General features: G+C 39.4%; 1 protein-coding gene across 4 annotated transcripts in view; it reads right to left on the bottom strand.

Moving 5' to 3' along the window:
* pak4 (p21 protein (Cdc42/Rac)-activated kinase 4) overlaps nucleotides 1-18,212 on the bottom strand; it is a 32,669-nt gene extending 14,457 nt beyond the window's left edge. Inside the window, exon 1 of one of the 4 annotated variants that reach the window (XM_083913397.1) lies at nucleotides 18,078-18,212. The gene's annotated coding sequence lies outside the window, so the exon portion shown is untranslated. Of the gene's footprint in view, nucleotides 1-8,650; nucleotides 8,892-13,139; nucleotides 13,224-18,077 lie in introns of those variants that run through there. The other 3 variants (XM_083913399.1, XM_083913400.1, XM_083913398.1) reach the window with 3 other exon arrangements.
* Between the last annotated feature and the right edge of the window lie 1,638 nt (nucleotides 18,213-19,850).

Raw genomic sequence — 19,850 nt, 5'->3', positions numbered from 1 at the left:
CTAGCAGGACCCGCCCAGGAACACGCTGAAAAAAAGTGAGGTCCACAGCCAACAATGACAGCACCGACACAGAACTTCAACACAACACTGTACAAAAGCCAGCCCAAAGAAATCAAGATACATTGAAAATATGGATATTTATGTGCACTAGTGCATATATACACTAAATGATTGTTAGTACTTGGTGTGAAGCCAGAAGGACCGTATTTTACACCCTAATTTACTTCCAATATTTTACCATTCACTTTCTCACACAAATCAAACTGGTTAGGGTGGAAGAAAACAACCCTGCTCATATCCTCAGGCATGGTGTGTCTATTGCGTAGCTTAACTAATAACTTTGATTAGGAATGACTATCTGATGTCATAGCTTTTTTATTACAAAATAGAATGAAAATATAAATCACAGTGATATTTTAAAGGGACATCCATCCATGTCCATAAGTTTACCAGATGTTTCTGTCAGTTATGCTCAAATGTTTGGTGAATAAAGCTCATTTTTAGCATGTTTTATTATTATTTCTTAGAATTATACCTTTTCTAAAACAGGTTTCCTAGCTATTGATGAAGTGCAAGTATCCTCAAAGTGGAAATGTGATATCATACAGTTATCCAAGCTACAATACATTGAAATACATGTTCAGTTACTCCACCCATCTATCAACTCTGGGTTGTATCACCATTAGCAAAAGTATCTCATAACAGCGAGGGTACAACACTGGTGGCAAATGCCTCTTTACAGTCATAATGAGTCTGGTGACAACAGAGAGGAGGCGTATAAATCACTGTAGAACACACTATCATTAGTGTTTGCCTGAGACAGCAATACAGCCAATCAATGCATCTCAACTCTGGGACAGATACGAACTACTGCCTTAAAAAAGGATCAAATTAATGAAGACTGGAGGAGGTGGCTTTAGAAACCAAATTACCTACAAAGTACAATAACATAAACCAGTACATGCACCCAATGATCAGATCTACTAACATCAAGCCATTATCTAACAGCCCTGCCTGTTCCCATCTTGAGTCCTAATATCTCATTGAAAGCGAAAGGAGCTTCAACTACCCATAAATCAGTGTGAAAAATGGTCATGTGGGGATTGCGAAAGACATTAGGCGTCTCATAGTCACAGACTGCGGCCTGGCTGTGAATTATGGAAGATTGTGGCTTTCAAATCCTGAGCTTTTCTAATGCATCCGAAGATATATGAAACACTTTGCTTTAGGAGTTGTGAGTGGAAAAACAAGGTTTTTAATGCTGCAGTCAAGAGCCAAGACATGATACAGTTTAAATGTAATGAAGGTTGTGTGGCACACAGCAAACAGATTATAGAGCTTTGACCTCAAATAGTTTGATTAGAGAGAGAACTTTATTCACTGGGTGGCATGTAGCTGACAGTTTGTAGCACGAATAAACATTACTGTGTGGGAGGGCTGTACATGACAATGTGAGTCAGGGGATGCAATTCTGTGGATGGTAAATGCACATGCAGCAAAGAGATGTGATCAAGATGAGATGGTTATACAGGGCTCCGGACTAACTTTTTTCACTTGGAGCACTGTGGCCCCCAAATGAAAATTTTAGGGGCGCAACCAGACATTTTAGGGGCACACAGGGTAAATCAATAATAGATGCAGAAATTACAACGTGCTGTTTCAAATTCAGTTTCACATTTTTATTGCGCACTTTTGAAGATGAAACATAGAAGGTAAAGCACTGTCATGACAGTACAATATTAAAAAAATATACCATAAATTCAGAATAACCGTGCATTCACACCAAAAGCGATGGAGACAATAAAATCGCCCGGAACGCAAGTATCGTGTCGCTTGCTCACATATGTCACATTTTTTAAAATTGCTTTATTCGCGTCTATAGCAGGTAGCAGCCGAGGCGGCTAGCTAACTGAAGCTAACCCCCTGCTCAGCATACTGTGCAGTTGTGCTAAATGTGAAGTGATGCTAGTGCTAACAGGGGTCTGAATGCTTTAAAAAGAACAGAAATGAGCTCTCAGATGAAGTGTGTCGTCAGCGATTTAACCTCCGAAGCCGTACAGGTGCTGCCCGGTCTCCTCCTTAGCTTCACTCTTCACTGACGGCTTTCTTCTTCTTCTTCTTCTTCTGGATTTCCAGCAGACTAGCATTCTAAAGGCACGTCACTGCCATCCACAGTTCATAGTTATAGCCATTATATTGTATCCATATGAACAGTCTGATTTCAGCCAGGGACTGCAACAATGGCGGCTTTGGTGAGCCCCTGGATGTTTCACAGAGACCTTCTATGACGCTTTCCACAACCTCAGTGCTGATTGGATGTTGCGGCACAGCTTCACTCGATGTCGCTTGAAAAGTTCTAATTTTTCAATTTGAAGCGCCGCCCGCGGTGAGGCGATAGACGCAATGTCGCTTCGGGGGACGCTTTCTGAGCGATGCAGGGTCGATCGCGTCTAATCCATTTACAGTGATTTTGAATGGCAGCTTGGCGCTTTCATCGCCTCCATCACTTTTGGTGTGAATGCACGGTAAGGGGTGTGACGAGACCCTCAGCTCACAGGACCATACACGATATTGAGTCCACGGGAACGAGAGGAGATGAGATTTTAACACTATTTTAAAATGTCAGTATTTTCTTTACAGGGGGGTTGATTTTAGCAGAGAGCTTAGGTGGTGCTGCATGTGCTAGTACTCATGTTAGCCGCGGTGTAGCCTACGGTACTCACAGAGGTAAAATATAATAAATTCTGCTGTCACTCAGCTCGGGAGCTGCAGATAGACGGCAGAGACCTAGTATCCCACATACGGAGGCTTCTAGTCTGTCAGGTGCCCACTTGTTACTTGTAGCCTGATGTTAAAGAAAATGCGAGAGTTCACGTGTTACAGTGCTGACGGCACTATCTTCTTCCAGTGCTCACATATTGTTCCTGTCTTATCTGTCACTCTGTTGCTGTTTAGCCACTTATGTATTGATATTGCGAGACATTTGGTTGCACATGCTTGACCAGGTGTAAAATTCAGTCACACACACACTCAAATTTTGGTCGCAGTCTGGAGCCCTGTTATACAACCCATTCAGCCTTGGAACGCTATTAAAAATGACAATGTGAATACACACACACATACACAAGCCTTGCACCAACAGCCAGCGATTCGGACAGGTGTTAGGGGAACAGGTGAGCTCCAGGCACACAGCCAAGGAGAGTGAATAAGCGCTGTAGCAGTCGTATGGCCCCACCCACACAGTTTGAAGGCTCAGCTGACCACCCCCCCAACATATCCCAATCACCATAAAACAGGAAACACTGTGTGAGAAACATGGTGTCAGACAGGAGGGTGAGAGCAACAGGTGTCTGCTCTCCCTGGTCACAACATGATTTGTTTCATTTAATGTCACACAGCAAAGACACAAACTATGTTCTCACAAATGGCAGTTTTGGGTCAACTAACTACTTTAAAAATACATTTAAACATTTAACCATATGCAGCCTTTTTATTCCATGAATCCAGATGGATCTAATACATTTTAGACCTATTAAGTATCAAGTAAAACAACAAGGACTTAAAAACAAAACATAAATGCTAAAAAAAAAACCTTTTCATCTAAGTCAGGAGTATTTATTCAGATTTTACATTATTGAATATTACTGTAACATATGTGCCAATAAAAGTCCACACAGAAAGCTCATTGACAAGGTGTGCCCACCGATCTCCTGTCAGTGTATACATTATGTTCTGCAAATGGGACATGACGGACAGATCTTAACCTGAGGATACAAACAACAGTAGAAGAGCTCCACTGCTGCACCCTGCCGCCTACTCCAACAGTGTAAATGCTCTCTCCCACACACACACACACAGAACCAGGAGCTATAAAATGATCCCTCCACTCACAGAGGAACAAAACAAGCTAGTTATAGCTTTGGCTGCTCTGTGTTTTCCCCTCCCTCCCTCCTACAAAATCCATCACTATCTCATCACCCCCACCACTCCTCTCAAATTCTGTCTGCTCTCCTTCCCCCCTTTACTAGTATCCCACCCCCCTCCTACTTTTCGTTTCTCTCTTCCTCACTCTCTTCATGTATGCCTGGCTGAACAGCGAGAAAGGCTGTCCGGTCAGTGGGCCAGAGCTGGGCTGATAAGCTCTGGATGAAGCTGCTGTCCTCTGGCATGATTCAAGTAAAGTGCATGGGTGGTCCACATTTGGAAAAAGACACTGACACTCACAACAACACTATTCAGTTGTATGATACACTTGGGGTTGAAACCGTTCTGAATTGGAACCACATTTATCAGGTCGATGCATTTGTTAGGTAACATGTTTTTTGATTCTGCTTATTGAGCCCTACAGCAATTCTGAACACATGTCTTGGTGACCAACACACTTAATATAAATAATTTTAGTTTGTAAAGAACAAGAAATATTACACAATATGATATATGTATTTTGAAAATTTGTTCTGTTGCAACACCCCAAAAAGCTAAAATATGTACGTTTTAATACCTTAAATGATCATTTTCCGGTTTTGATATACACTCAATAAAAGGTATTGTATTCAAATTTTGACTATGAATCAAACATATATATCAGTTTCTACAATCAATTAACACTGAAGCAAACATTTTCAATACGTACCGGTAGCTATTATGAGCAAAATGCTGGTTCTCTCCATTGTAATGTTTCAGCATTTAGGATTTCTCCATATAAAACTTAACTGGAGCTTTTCAGTGCACAACTTGAATGTCGTTTGAACTGAAAAGGTTTGCTCAAATCAGCATCAAAAATAAACATGTTCTGAGGTTGTGGTGATTTTTAAAGGGAAACTGCTGATTTCAAAATATACTATATAATAACAGTGGTGACCTCACATCATGAAGGTCACCAGTAATACCCTTCTCGTCATATTTTGGGGAAAAGTTACACGATGAAAACCACTCATCAGCATCTGCCATGACTAAGAGAGCATGCATCACAGATTTACCCTCCGCTCTAATGATTTTCTGTCTGTGGCTCAACTGAGACATACCGTGCATAACTATCTTCCTAAGAAGACACTTACAACTCTCCACCAATGCAAACACACTTCAAAGAACCAAAATAAATCCTTATGGCACCTGATTGTTTATTTGAGAGTTGGTATGGAGGATTTTAACTCTACCTCTAAGAAGGCAAATAAACCTATGCAATTATTTGTTAGCTTGCAGTTTATTATTGATAAAATATAAGTAAGCAAAATCTAAATCTGTGGAGAAGACTAATATTTACAAAAAACCTGTACTACAAGTTCATGAACAGAATACCGGCGCTTAACCCCAGTATCCGGTCTTCTTTTATTATATTATTATTTGTTATCACAATTTTGTTGGCTAAATAAATGTTGCTGAGTATGTCCTATGTTTATTCAATATTGAATTCTGAGGTTTTGGGAATAAGTTTATTAGTGCACAGAAACTCACTTGTTCACTTAAAATACCACAATGAAGGAAAAATCCCCAAATTTTACAGCCGACCACATTTCCAGAATTGAGGCAATAAATACTTTCTAAATTATTTCTGGTAACCTGCCAGAACAACTGGTAGAGTACCAAAAGTTACCAGCCAAGGCAAAATAACAGACAGAATAAAACATTACCAGTCTGTAATTTCTCACGCTAGAACAGAAGAGACACTGATGTAAAAAGTGAGATGCAAAAAAGCAGACAGACAGTATTCAGGTTACCATTGTTGTTGTGGTGTTCGGTTCTTACATTAGCTTGCTGGTGCTGAATCAGGGGTGATAATTAATAGCCTGTTCTCTACTGCAAACACACACAACCACTCTCACACACACACACACACATACACACACTTAGGGCAGCGCCTCTCTCCCAGCGTTTCCCAGATTTATAAAGTGCTGTACAAACATACTGTACACTGTGTGACCTTGGAGCTACTGACTGCTCTAATGACCATCAGCCACGAACAACAGTGGTGTCAAGTACTGTACTTAAGTACAATTTTACTTGAATATTTTCATTTTCAGTTAACACTTCTACTGTCCATGCAATGATGCCAACCAGCCTATATAACAACATTTTCTCCTGCTATTTTCTTTCTCTCATCAACCATGGCTGTGATAAGCACCGTTGCTGTATTGTACGTGTTGTGGCAGTCCGAGATACCCCTGGGAACCCCTGTTGTGCTAAATAGTAATGTTATGCTAGTGCTAACTTGGTTCATAGTAAAGCACAACTGAAAGCTACAAACAGACACAAATTCACAATAATTTAGCTGGAATTCCCAACACTGATTGGCTGTTGCAACACAGCATCATCAGAATTCACCTGAAAAGTTTAATATTTTCACCTAACGTGTTGAGGCCATAGATGCGACATTGTGTGTAAAATGAGATTTGCATACATCACACCCGGTCTGAACGCAGCTTTAGCAGTTCAAGCTAGCTCCACCTGGGCAATTACAACAATTGTGTTACGTATTACATCCACACAGAAGTATCCAAAAAATAGGCCTTACCATGTGATCATTTGATATAGACTATTTATTAATTGAATTAACAGAGAATATTCTATATTGTGATATTTATCGTTACTGAGCTATGAAATAACCTATGTCAGGATAGAATATTTTGGCCATATCCTCCTTTATTGCCTTAATTTACATAAATTACGGATGCCATGGTGAGGAAATTTTCCCACCGATTAATAAACTTGTTGAGAGACCGGTGTTAAAGATTTCCATGCAAACGCACCATGGCTGTTTCTAGCTTTTGCTCCGACTCACGATCTAGTTCCTGGTCTGTTTTCTCCATGCATTAATCTGGCAAGAAAACACACTTATAATCTATTAGAAACAATAAAGAGATATAATACAGTATATGATATAAATGATCTGATTCTGCGTTCCACATGGGGTTATGAATAATACTCAAATGCAACACAGATGATAAAATGTGTGTGTGAGTGAGAGAGAAAGAGAGAGAGAGAATATGAATTGTGTCAATAATAAAAAACAGTGTGTATCAGTTTTTAAAAAAATTTCAGCACATTTCGACATTACCAAGGTAACACAACAGTGATATGTTTGGTTATTATAATTGTGATATGAAATTTTCATTCTGTTCCATCTCTACAATCTCATGATATCAAATATAAGGGGACATTTTACAGCCGAATGAGTAGTTCTGATACCTTATGGTATGTATATATTTGTTCTGATAATACTTGTTTTTGGCATGTGGGATTTTACTTTAATTTGGAATGGAGTATTTTTACATTATTGTATCTGTAGCAGTAAAAGTAAGCGACTTTTACTTACTCCTTCCACGTCTTGTTCACAACACTGCATGTGTTGCAGTCTCTGAGTAGGCCTACTAACATCTGTCTCCTATTACAGTAAATTAGGTAGTTAAGATACACAACTGGTTGTTACCCTTACTTTAGTTCCCACATGACTTGAAACTACACTGACCATCTGATGTTAATATTCTGAGATCATTCCATCAGTGCAAATACATGTGGAAAAAGATCTGGTCAAAGCAGAGTATCATATACTAATGGATTATCCTCCTGATCATCTGGAGTCCTTACAGTTTGTCTGCACAGGAGGCGTTTCAAACACAGTTTCTGACCACTCTTTCACGTAAGACATTAAGGCAGGATTGCATATCAAAGAGTGTAGTAGTATCTATAAAGATGACACTGACTAAAGAACAGCCCCAAATCACCACACAGATGGCCAATGACGCATTCTGTCCTAATATGATAAGAACCCTATTGTGTAATCTGGGATTTGGATTTGATAACATTTCAATCCCATTCATCCCTTATCAGATTAATTTAGGTTTCTACAACTAAAAAGTAACTTGAAGTGATAACATTAATATAACAAATACAACTCAACATTTAAATTAAAAATAACTCAAATCTAAGTGATATTTACTTAAAATACCCATCTGAGTGTTTTAGACACGACTAAAGGAAATGAGAGAGGGGTCATGAAGGATTTGAGAGACATAACTGAATCTGTGTATTTAAAAAAACTTAGTATTGGATGCAAAACCAGCTTTAAGAACCCAATCGTAAAACAAAAATGCCCTAGAAATAACTAAACCAAAGATTTCTGATCTTCCAGCACTTAAACAGAAAATGAACCACGCAGTGATAAAATCCTCCTCAACAACCAACTTCGTGCTGAGTTTGAACACAAAGAAAAGCGGAGAATGGCTCTCAAAACCTGTTCTGTTCTCATCCCCATGTGTCACCAACACTTGTGCAGAGACAGATGACCGGGAGTCCCACAGCTGCCGTGACAGTCACAAATGTCAGTAACAGGTTTGAATGGTTATGAGTGGACCAGAGCAGTCAGTTCCCGGCAGTCCAACAGGGCTGTCCACAAAGATCAGCCCTCACTCCCTCCGTGCGCACAAGCCAAACAATAAAGTTATTATGCTTTTTCTCCCGACTCAGTTAATCTCGGCTGTGAGATTTTTAACAACAGAGTGCTGTTGTTGTGAACCAGATTAACTTTCGCTCGGTCCCGGCAGCCCTACCACAAGTTGGGACTTATTGTATGCGCGACACGACTGGGAGTTCAAACATAACGCAGCGATAAAAGCGGCCACCCATTTCTCTGTTTACTGTCGGGGATACTTACTTTCACAGAGGCACAGCTACGGTAACACGCTATCCACCTGATCTCATGTCGGAAACGCAGCGGAGGACGAAGGGAGAAAACGGACTCCCCGCAGCAACAAAGTTGTTTCCGCGAAGAAATCAAACCGTCGGAAGCGTCATTGCGTCTGCGTTAAGAGAGACTGACACGGACCCGGTGACAGATAACGGCCGTCGGGGTTTAACACGTGTACATATGTACATATATACAGACTAGTGCTGTAGCTTTGCGCTGGAAATACAAAGTGTGTCGCATTCCTATGGTTTCAGCAAAACGCGGCCCAGTATCATGACGTCACCAGAGAGGGAGGGAGGGAGGTAGAGCGAGAGAGAGAGGGAGAGAGAGAAGCCATTAACAACCTAATGTCATGTCAAATAAAAATGTCATGTCAAATTAAAGTAAAAGTCAAAACAATTTAAGACACTGAAACCCTTTCTCCACTCCTCTCTCCTTCTCCCTCCCTGTCACTCATAATAATCACGCAGCTCACAGGTGTCAATGTTAACTGGAGTCTTCTGCTGTGGTGGAAGAACAACTATTCAGATCATTGACTGAAGTAAAAGTGCTCATTACGCAATGTGAAAATGCTCCACTGCAAGTTAAAAATCTGAATTTAAGACCTTACAAAAGCAAAATCAGCTAAATGTACTTAAAGAGCTTGTGAATTTGGAATCAATACACTCAAAGTTCTCAATCCTTAATATGACATCATTATTATTTGTTGATTATATTTTGTATAATCAATCTAAATCTAAAGCTGTCAGACAAATTTAGTTGAATAAAGCATACACAATATTTACCTCTGGGATGTAAAATGAAATAAATGTAGTCCTTGAACTAAGATATTTAGCTTGCAATGATAAAACAGAAAAACAGGAAATAATTGATTTGGGGCATTTTTGCCAGTTAAAGATGAATTGATTGGCAAAATTGATGCTGACTGATTTTCAGTTTAAGCTCTAGCTGATTTGAACTGTGGAGTCAAAGTTGATCTACTGATCCAATAAAACTGCACATCAGTTATTACTGAAGTATATTAACGGCTTCAACAATACAGCATGAATGCTCCATATGTCTATTTATATAAAAAATATTTTACAGATTAGCTTCAACATGACATCATATGACAATATGACTGACTTTGTGGCACAACAGACAGTTTGGCTCAGATTATTGCCATGTATAGCAGTCTGATCAAGGCCAGCCACTGTGAAATACCATGCCAGTCTGCTTAGATAAACACATCCATCACCAAAGACATTACACAGGACACGCAGATAGTGACTCAAGGCTAAATGCCAAACGCATCATAAATAACAAAACTTTGTGCAACACTGATTAAGGAATTGTTTCAGCATTGTTGCTTGAGAACAAAAAAGCGTGTAATATAGTGGCAATCTAAACAGCTCAGTTGTTTAAACACACATCAAATTAACCGTGAATTAACACCTATTTTAGAGGGGTACTTCAAAGAGATTTATAGTAGTTTAGTTTCAGAATATAAGACAGACCTATTCCAGTTTTTATGGTGAGTGGCATGCATTTAAAAAATTGCCTAGTAGCAACTTTTTTATCTCTTGTTGCCATAATGTCTATTACAAACATCACAGAAGTTATTTCAGCCTAATGTAGGGAAAATAGCAACTGAACGAATAAACCTGCAGCTAAAATCTTATGATAACCCTCTATGTTCGCTTTTGTCTTTCTTCAGAAATTAGTAATTTAACATCAAAACAGTTCATAAAAGGAGTTCCTAATTAAAGCCAAGTGAGTACTGTGAAACACGTCTATTTGTTTCATATGATCTACTATCTAATCTAACAGACTGCAAGGTGTCAGCTTCAATAAGGAAATGGCCTGTTGACATTCCTTTGAGAGTAAAAATACAGCAGGAACAGGTCCACTCAACGTATCGGAGCCAGACAACACACAAACCTGCCAATCCTGAGGCCGAGTTCAAACAAAGCATGCAGTGTTGCAGCCAATGAGGGCTGACTTCCAGAAGCAGGTTGTGGAATGTGGAAAGGTCAACGATAAAGAGAGCACTGCGTAGATCACGCAAGCTCGGCTACACACGTTTCAGCAATCAGCACACAGACATATCGCTGCTTGCCCTGCACTTACTGAGAGAAATATCAAGTCAAGTTTAGTGGAAGGAGTTTGTGAGCTACCCACAAGTTCAAGGATGGATGGGCCATTACAAAGAAAAAGAGCAGCCATACAAAACAATGAATACATAAATGTTGTCTTCTATGAGTTTGAGCACTGCTGCAGGTGCAGGCTGAAAAAGAATCAACAAGGATTTTGACATACACACAAAGAATGTTTCTTCAAATAAATCTGATCAATTCAAAGACATTTAACCTGCCAGTTATAATGAAACTGGACCAATTATGGATTTGAAATTTAAATCAAAATGCAAACAGTTTGCATAAAGGATATGACTTTATGTGTGTGTGGTATATGTCGATTCCCAACAGGAAGAGCATGGTAAAAGTAATCTGATTGCATTATTCGCTGTAAAATGGAGGGGGGAAAAGTACCACAAATTAGGGCTGGGCAATATGGACAAAACCTTCTATCCTGATATAGGTCTTTTCATACCTCGATAACAATATTTCACAATATAGCGTGTTTTCTGATCATTTCAATAAATAAATGGTCTATATGGTATAGCCTATTTTTGTATACTTCTGTGCAGGGCCTGACGTTACCTTTTTTGACCACCACTGCGGGGCTTGCTTAGCAGCAATAGGCTACCTGATTGGTCAACAACACAAAACACTTGCTCAGTGTTGTGTTGTCTTATTGGCTACACGCCAACGTGGCAGGTAGATTGACAGTTTCACCCGCCAATCACAAAAGTTACCCGCATTTGGCCTGTGTCAATTTCATGCCCTGCTTCTGTGTGAATTAAATAAAGAGCATTTTCAACATTTTATTAAGCACTTTAGAGAAAAATTAACATAACGTGCAAGGATCAGAACGTAAAGGCTCTCTTATGCTCTAAGCAAGGATCTGTCTTAGCACACACTGTCTCTTCATTTAAGACAATTTGGACTGAAAGCCCACTCTGCAGTGACCAAACCTCTCATCAGCCGAAAGAATAAAAAGACTAGACTTGCCTTTGCTGAGGAGCCTGTTGTGTGGACATAGGAGAACTGGTCCAGGGTGACTTCAGTGATGAGAGGACGCTCACTTATGTCTGATGGGAAACATTATGTTTGTCGTAGAACTGGGGAAAGACTGAACCCAAAGTGTGTAAAGAAGTCAGTTAAATTTGAAGGAGGTAGTGTCATGGTTTGGGGGATGTTTGCTGCAGCAGGAGTTGGGCCTCTTGTACAGCTACAGAGCAGGGTGACAGCAGTGACGCTTTAAAGTACATATAAGCTTAACAGCCACAGAATTCAATTTAGCTCTGTTGGCAATGAGAAATAAGAAAACTGTGAGGATGTCATTATTATCATCATCAACATTAGGGGGCAACCCCTGCACTAATTTTAATGGGGATACAGTACACTGGTAGTAAAGTGGTGAGACATAGAACTGCAGGCATTTATTGGAGTTCAGGCAAAGCTCCAACCTCCAAAAGAAATCAAGGTATGTTACATATATTTGAGTGCTGTTGGTGCCCTTTCACCACATTACATATTGCCTATGCATCATGTTTAAACAGGTTAAATCCTTATTGATTCCCTGAAAAGTCATAATCTTTTAAGCCAACATATCCCAGGACTCTAAACCAAGACCAGCAAAAAAGCTGGTCGATAGAATCTGACATTAAATTAGATTTCAGGTGACTAAAAACAGGATCACAAAATAAGATTATGACTACTCTCATCATGACTTGTTGGTGCTATTGCATGACGTTGGTGTAATGTTAATCATCTAACATACTGTAATACATATGATTCAGTGTAGCACCATCATTAAACGGTGATGGTATGTTGTCAAAAACAGAGACAATGAGGTAATGTTGTTGTGAAGAGGTCAAACACCAATCTCCTGTCATTAGAGAGGCCATACTCCATCGGCTGGTCTGAGATTTACTGTCTGCGAGGCAGTTCTAACAAATGCAGCAGAAGAGGGAATGCTATTTAGACTAGAGACACAACAGAGGTAAGATATTCCTATCGGATCAATCAGATGCTGGCGAATAACACTTGCTGTGAACATATATATCCAAGAAAAGGGATTGTAAACACTCTTCTTCTTCTACCCCTGTGTTGTGCAAGTGGAGGCTCGTCACAAGTATTCAAGTTTGGACATTTTCATGCCAGAAAAACATTCCAGTTGCATTCAGTGATTTCCTCAGAAATTATTTATTGGACTAAACTATGAGTATCTACAACTTTCTATAAGAAGGTAACATCAATCTTAAAGAGTTGTTAACAGAACTTGATAGTGGATCCTGATTCAACAACAGGATCCTGGGAAAGAACGACACGGATCACTGCAACAAAAGTCTTACCTGTCATCCAGAATATTCCAGAGGTATGGGAGTGCAAAAAACATTAACAAAAAAACTGTTCTCCCCCCTCCCACTACATACATACTGCCATTCACTAACATTGCAACAGCTGTACAACTGGGGTGAAACGCGGTCAGCATCCAGAACTCTCTTTGCATTGTGTGTACGTGTGTTTGTGAAACCTCCATATCATTGGGAACATGCAGGCCCGAGCTTGATTTTTCGGGTGAGATTAAAACGACCGTACATGCAAACACAAGAAACAAAACTCTTCACTCTGTTGCTATGTGCAAAGAGAAAGCCACATAGGAAGGAATAGCACAGAGTACTATTAAGCTATACAATTAAAACTATTACCAGCAGCAGTTGAAGCAACTTAGGGCTGCAACAATTATTTCCATTCTAGGTTAATCTGATGATTACCTTCTGTTTATGTTATTAAAAAAAATATTTGAGCAAGAAATTCTTTCTCTGTTTTTTTATCTTGCACTATGTTCTTCTCTCTGTACGCTGTACCCAATGATGGCATGAAACACAGACCTATCGGTTGAGACTAAATCTCAAAACAGGTTATTGTTGATACTGAATATTTCTTTTATTCATGTTGTGTTTTTGCCTCTATTCCTGAGCACATAGGGCTGTGTTGATGTTGGCTGCTGTAGTCATTCCTGAGAAGCTTTCTTTCCTCTAAGGCAATAAGCCTAGCCCTTTCTTCTCGTTACAGGGAAGAATCATAATGTAGGGTCTGATATGACCCACCCGGAGTTTATTTAATCTGTTACTAGTCAGCTTAGCTTGATCCTCCATCTCTAGACACCTTTGCACGCTTTTCTTTTTGAGGGTCAAAAGTCAACAAGCAACTATATCCATTTTCCATTGATTTCTCTTGTTCCTGCAGACAGAAAATATCTTAATGTGCATGCTTTGATTAACTGTCCTGTCAAAAATAGATATGAGGAAAGAAATCGAAGAATTACCCAAACAATAACCAGAAACAAAGCACAGAAAAACAGAGGAGGAAAGCTTGGATGTTCATCAATACACTTTTTTTCTCCCTCGATATGAGGTGGAGTCAAGGGTTTTTTGTTGTTTTCTCTGCAGAACTGGTTGTTTGGCTGTTAGCCCCTAGCTGACTCTGGCCCAGTGTTGGCTCTGCACCTCGCCTCGCCCTTCACGTACTCTCCTTTTCTGGACTCTCCACTAACACCCAGACCTACCTGCAGGTAGAGAAAACGTACCCACTGCTCTCCCTCCCTCTTTCGCTTCACTTTTTCCCATATCACTCATCTCTATTTCTCTCTCAACCCCCTTCTTTTTCAAGCAATCTTTTTTCTGTGAAACCTGATACCGTACCAGGAGAAAGATGAGACTTTTAATGTTTCACTGCTTGCTCATTCACTACAGCATAAACTCAATTAGCAAGGACACAAAGAGGACAGAATAACAATAACAACAGACGATGATATTAACAATTAAATGAAAAACTGCCACACAGTTCCTCAAATGTGCAGGGTGATGTCCCTGGCTTTCAATGCTCATTGATCATTCCCAGCTTAGCCTCTAGTTGCCACCTTGTGTGTTGATGTGAAAGCTGTTTGGAGTTCATGGAAGACGCCTAAACCGCATCTGTGTTTGTCTCTTTCTCTCTAGGGACCCTCAGGTCACTTAATGACAACATCTGTCCTGCCATCGGTTCTGCCCCCTGCTGGACATGTCTGTCAACACTCAACTGTTCCTGATTGTCTCTGTCTTCATGAATCAACTTCACTACTGTGATCCACCATAACCACCCCTCCTCCAAATCTGACCTGACAACTGAGAACCAAACCTGATACTTTCAACCTGGATTCCAGATGTTGCTGTTGCTCACTTTTATGTGGTTAAATCCTGAATTTGAACAGAGTAAATGTAAAAAAAAAACAACAACAAACAAAGGGTGACATAACAACTGATCAAATGCATTTTAATAACCTCTTCTCTCCTCCTATATAGCTAGCCTATGTGAAAAAAGGTCTCTAACAAAACACAATTTTGTTATCTTTTTTAGTGACTTTGATCACTCATATAATTAAAACAACAGACCTATTTGAATTTTGAATAAAGCGTGACAGCTCTATTTTGTAGTAAATATTGTCAAGTATGACATTTACAAAAGCTACAGCTGTTAAAAGCCACCATCAATAGGTCCTATTTCAGAAAGTGAAATTGATAGTCCCTATCTAGAACTGGCAGGGCTGTCTAGCTTTTGATGCTCATGGACTGTAAATAAAGATGGACCATACGTCTTCATTTCCTCCCACTGAAGTCCAGCCCATAGACCTGCCCGACCAATCATGAGTCATTCACAGCTGTCCGTCATGACGTTTCACCCCATTTAGTCAAATAACAGTTAAAACGAAAATTATCAGAAATTAAACACTTGAAGACACATCAGCAAGATGAAAAATGATATTGACAAAAACATTTAAAAAAAAATGTATATGAGGTGTATTTATAGGTTTTAAGTTTGGCTCATGTCCCATAGTAAAAACAGCTGTTGTCTTCATCCTGTCAGGTAGCATGAGCACCCCGACACCAAAATATTAAGTCACAGTTGTGATACCTTAACTTTTGGCACATGAATCATATAGTCTTACGTTCTTTTAAAGATGAGCTGAAGGGCTGAGAAAAGAGAAAGCCTTTTTTATTCCAGTCCATTCTGCAGCCACCAATGTTTCCAGATCCATTCACTGTTTACTACTGTACTACTCAAATCCTCCAGGAGGGAAAGGGGGCTATTGCTATTGACCCCAGTTTCATGCAAAACATCACAGTGCCCTGAGCAGTGTAAAACAAAAACAAACAGCAGCATGCAGCCTAATGCTAATTTACCAATGTATTTAAGATGTAAAGCCAGCATCCCCACTACTCTCAGTGCTTATACTATTTTTATATGAGTAGTGTTTAATCTGCCAGCCTGTTTTTCCAGTTTTATTTTTTTTTTCTACCTGTTGCCACCTCTTACTACACTAGACAGCAAATGAGCTGAATTAAAATGAAAAGTTGCCCATCCCATTCCGGGATCAGAAAAACATCAGTTTCTAAACCATCTACTGTAAATATCAGCAGTGCAAATAATATAACCTTACAAATACATAACATTTCAAAGCTGTAATCTTCTGTCATCTGACCTGTAGCTCACAGTGATTTTTCAACCTGATACCTAGTTCCTTCCTGACACAGTTACAGCACCTATCCTTGCTGTATGTCTTGCATAGAGTGATGTAGAGATGGGGGTTGATTTTGATAAGAGTGCTCAGTGCTAGGGTATGGTATGTGTATATGGGAGAGAGAAGAGTGACCCCTCCATACAGCTCTGGCATCCCAGGAATGTGTGGTGTGCCCAGCACTAATCGCACAACCTTGCTGACTAACTAACTGCTCGAGAATCTCTTTTTCACTCACTCATGCACACAGACACACTACAAGCATATGAATACACACATATGCCCATCTGCCAGCTGAGAGAAAAGGAAGAGGAGGGAACAACAACATTAAATACCTAAGGATAGGGAGAAATGACTTGTGCAATAAGAACTAGGGTCAAGGAATGGAGAGAGCAACTTAATCTGACAGACGATATCCTTCTTCCTCCTTCAGCCTTGCAAGACAGCATATACACACCTGCTTCACATGTGACGATGAAAGTTTAACAGAAACCGGTTAAACTTACCATACATGTGCATTGTAATATAATTCATCAGTGATGGAAGAAGTAGTCAATACCACACTGGTAAAAGTCCTGCATTCTAAACTTTAATCAATCAAAATGAAAAAGATATAACTATGATCAGCAAGATTTACTTAGCAAAGTAAGTATCAAAAGAAAGAGCATTCATTGTGCAGTAAAATTCCATCTTTTTTTCCTATTATATAAATTAGGCTGTGTGTTATTGCTGCTGCAATAATGTGTTGTAGTGTACTGCGCTAGATGTTTAAGATTGTGTTCGTTGTAGCTTTTATATTCTGCTGGTTGGTTTAATGTACAGTATAGCAGAGGTGTCCATCCCTGCTCCTGGAGGGCCACTGTCCTGCATGTTTTAGGTTTCTCCCTGCTTTAACAAACCTGGTTTTAACGATTATTAACCCCCTGACAAGCTTCACTGCTTGATAACGAACAGAGCATTAGAATCAGGTGTGTTGGAGCAGGGAGAAACCTAAAACATGCAGGACATTGGCCCTCCAGGGGCAGGGTTCCCCACACCTGCTATAAGATCATCATATTTGTAGCTTGGCTGTCCTGTGAGAACCACGTAACTCTAAGAAGTCCCTTTCACCAGACATGAAAGAGATGAAAAACTGTAATCTGAAAAGTAACTAAAGCTTTCAGGCAAATATAATGAAGTAAAAAAGTACACTACACATAAAATAGAAGTGTGTATCGTACTAGTACGTCGAATTGTTGCGTACGTACAGTACTTGGTAAATGTAATGTTACTTAGTTAATTTTCATCACTGTCTGTTTCATGAATGCTGTCAGGCAAATAAGAGAGGCCAGTGTTACTAGCTTCTCTGCTGTTTTTTTTTTTTTTTTCATTAAGCCGTCCAGCGAGCTTGGAGGGTCTTAGCAAAGAAACACAGCCCTAACGTCAAATTAGCTTGGTTGTGTGCCAAGAGATGCGGCTTTTTTGTAATTTAACAACTTTCCCACGTAACTCGTCACCTTTATCTCGACCATACCGTGAAAACACTAAACTCGTGACACCTCACAGTAAGGTATTGTTCCATCAACACACAGACGCACACAGACAGACAGACAACACCGGAGGAGGCACTCTGGTCTCCAGACTTGAAAGCAGCTAACGTTAGCCACTGTTAGCAAATGCACGGGCAACAGAGACGCTCCACAAGCTAAGGCACAACAAACTACGATTATTAAAACCAAATGAGCTCACTCACCCCGAAACTCACAGGAAAAGTTGTTCTGCTGCCGCCACGGTATGGAAATCAACTTCCCTCGGTCTAAAAGAGCAAACGCGGACCAACTTTGGGCAAACTGAGTTACATTAGCCCAAGTCTCACTTTCCCGACGCCATGTTGAACTGGGGGAATTACTACATCCGGGAAACTGCAGCAGAGCACCATGGCAACCGAGACAGCGACGGCTCGTTAGCATGGTCGCTAGGGAGAATTGAATAGCATTAACGGAAATGGTTTACTATGACTTGAGGGGTACAAACTGGGCTAACAACACTTAATATGCCCTATATGTAATGTAATATACAATTTTGTACACGTAGATATATATGCAGAGGTGGAATAAATTCCCTGATATTTTACTTATGTAAAAGGAGCAGTATAAAAATGCATTGTTACAACTATAGCCTAAAAGTCCTGCATAAACGTAAACGTAGAAAATGATGGATCAAAATATACTTAAAGTAGTAAAATTACTCACTATTAAGAATGGTCCATTTTTTCGTAATGTTTATTATTGCATTGGATTGGATTGGTGCATTATTAATATGTGAATCATTTTAATGGTGAAGCTGTTAAGAGTGGAGCTAATTTGAACTAAAATACTTATCTGCTTTGAATTTCCTCCCATAATATTAGATCATAGGCAAATATATTTGTTGATAATATTTTGTATAATTATTCTGAAGATGAGAAGAAGAAGTTATCAAATAAATGTAGAGGAGGAAAAAAATTTTTTGTCTGTGACATGTTGATTTGGGACAACATGGTTGGTTGGCACACTGTTGTTCTCTGCCGTATGTCTCTGGCATCATTTACATTAGAGTACTGTAAACAGCAGCAAATGAAAGGTACAGTCTCAGCTATGAACAAATATGTTTTAATGAACATATGTTGGTGTTTGTTTTTTTTAAATTAGGTGATTAAAGTCATGTTGCATATTTGTGCCAACCAGCCACAGGGCTGGTTGGTGTTAAAGATGCGTTAGTTACAAAAAAGGAAGCGACCGATTTGTACATTTGATTCAAACAAGAACCAGAAAAGAAAAGAACATTTAATATAATATGCCCGTTTTTTTTTTAATCAGATAATATATTTAAGGATCAGGATATTCAGCAGTAGGAATGTGTAATTACTTTTACCATTGACCATTCAAATTATATATATAATTAACTAACAATATAAACATTGTTTTTTCAATACTTCAAAAATGTTAATCCCTTAAGCAATACCCCAACAAAATATGTATATATGTATATATATATATATATATATACACATATACATACATTATCATACAATTTTAAAAGTCACATGTGCCAACCAACCCTGTTCACATTTGATCCAGCTTTGTGATGAAATGAAGTTTGCCAGCTTCTATCCCTCATCAAAGGCGTTCAAATCTTATATGAAAATGTAGCTGCTATTTCTGTGAACTAAATGTCGGCTGACACATTTACAGCATCTCTAGCTAACACAGTTTTATAACATGTTTGGTCCACGGACCACTTTCTTAAGAAACAGTCTGATGTTACATTTTTGTTTCTGTGACTTCTAAATGAATGGGTTAATAAGGCAGCAAAAGGGGATCAAAGGACAAAATGGGCCTGGGGGACTTTTCCATCTAATCGATTTGTTATTCGGTTCCATTATAGATTGACCCTGCTCCTCATACACTCACAGGGCTAATCTGCAGCACTGGGCTAGTAAACTGAAATATTTTAAACTACTGTGCCCAGTCTGCAGTTTCTTGTC

Source organism: Echiichthys vipera (assembly GCF_963691815.1).
Source record: "Echiichthys vipera genome assembly, chromosome: 5".
NCBI lineage: Eukaryota > Metazoa > Chordata > Actinopteri > Perciformes > Trachinidae > Echiichthys > Echiichthys vipera.
The sequence above is the reverse complement of the archived record's forward strand: the minus strand, read 5'-3'. Positions and strand labels throughout refer to the sequence as shown.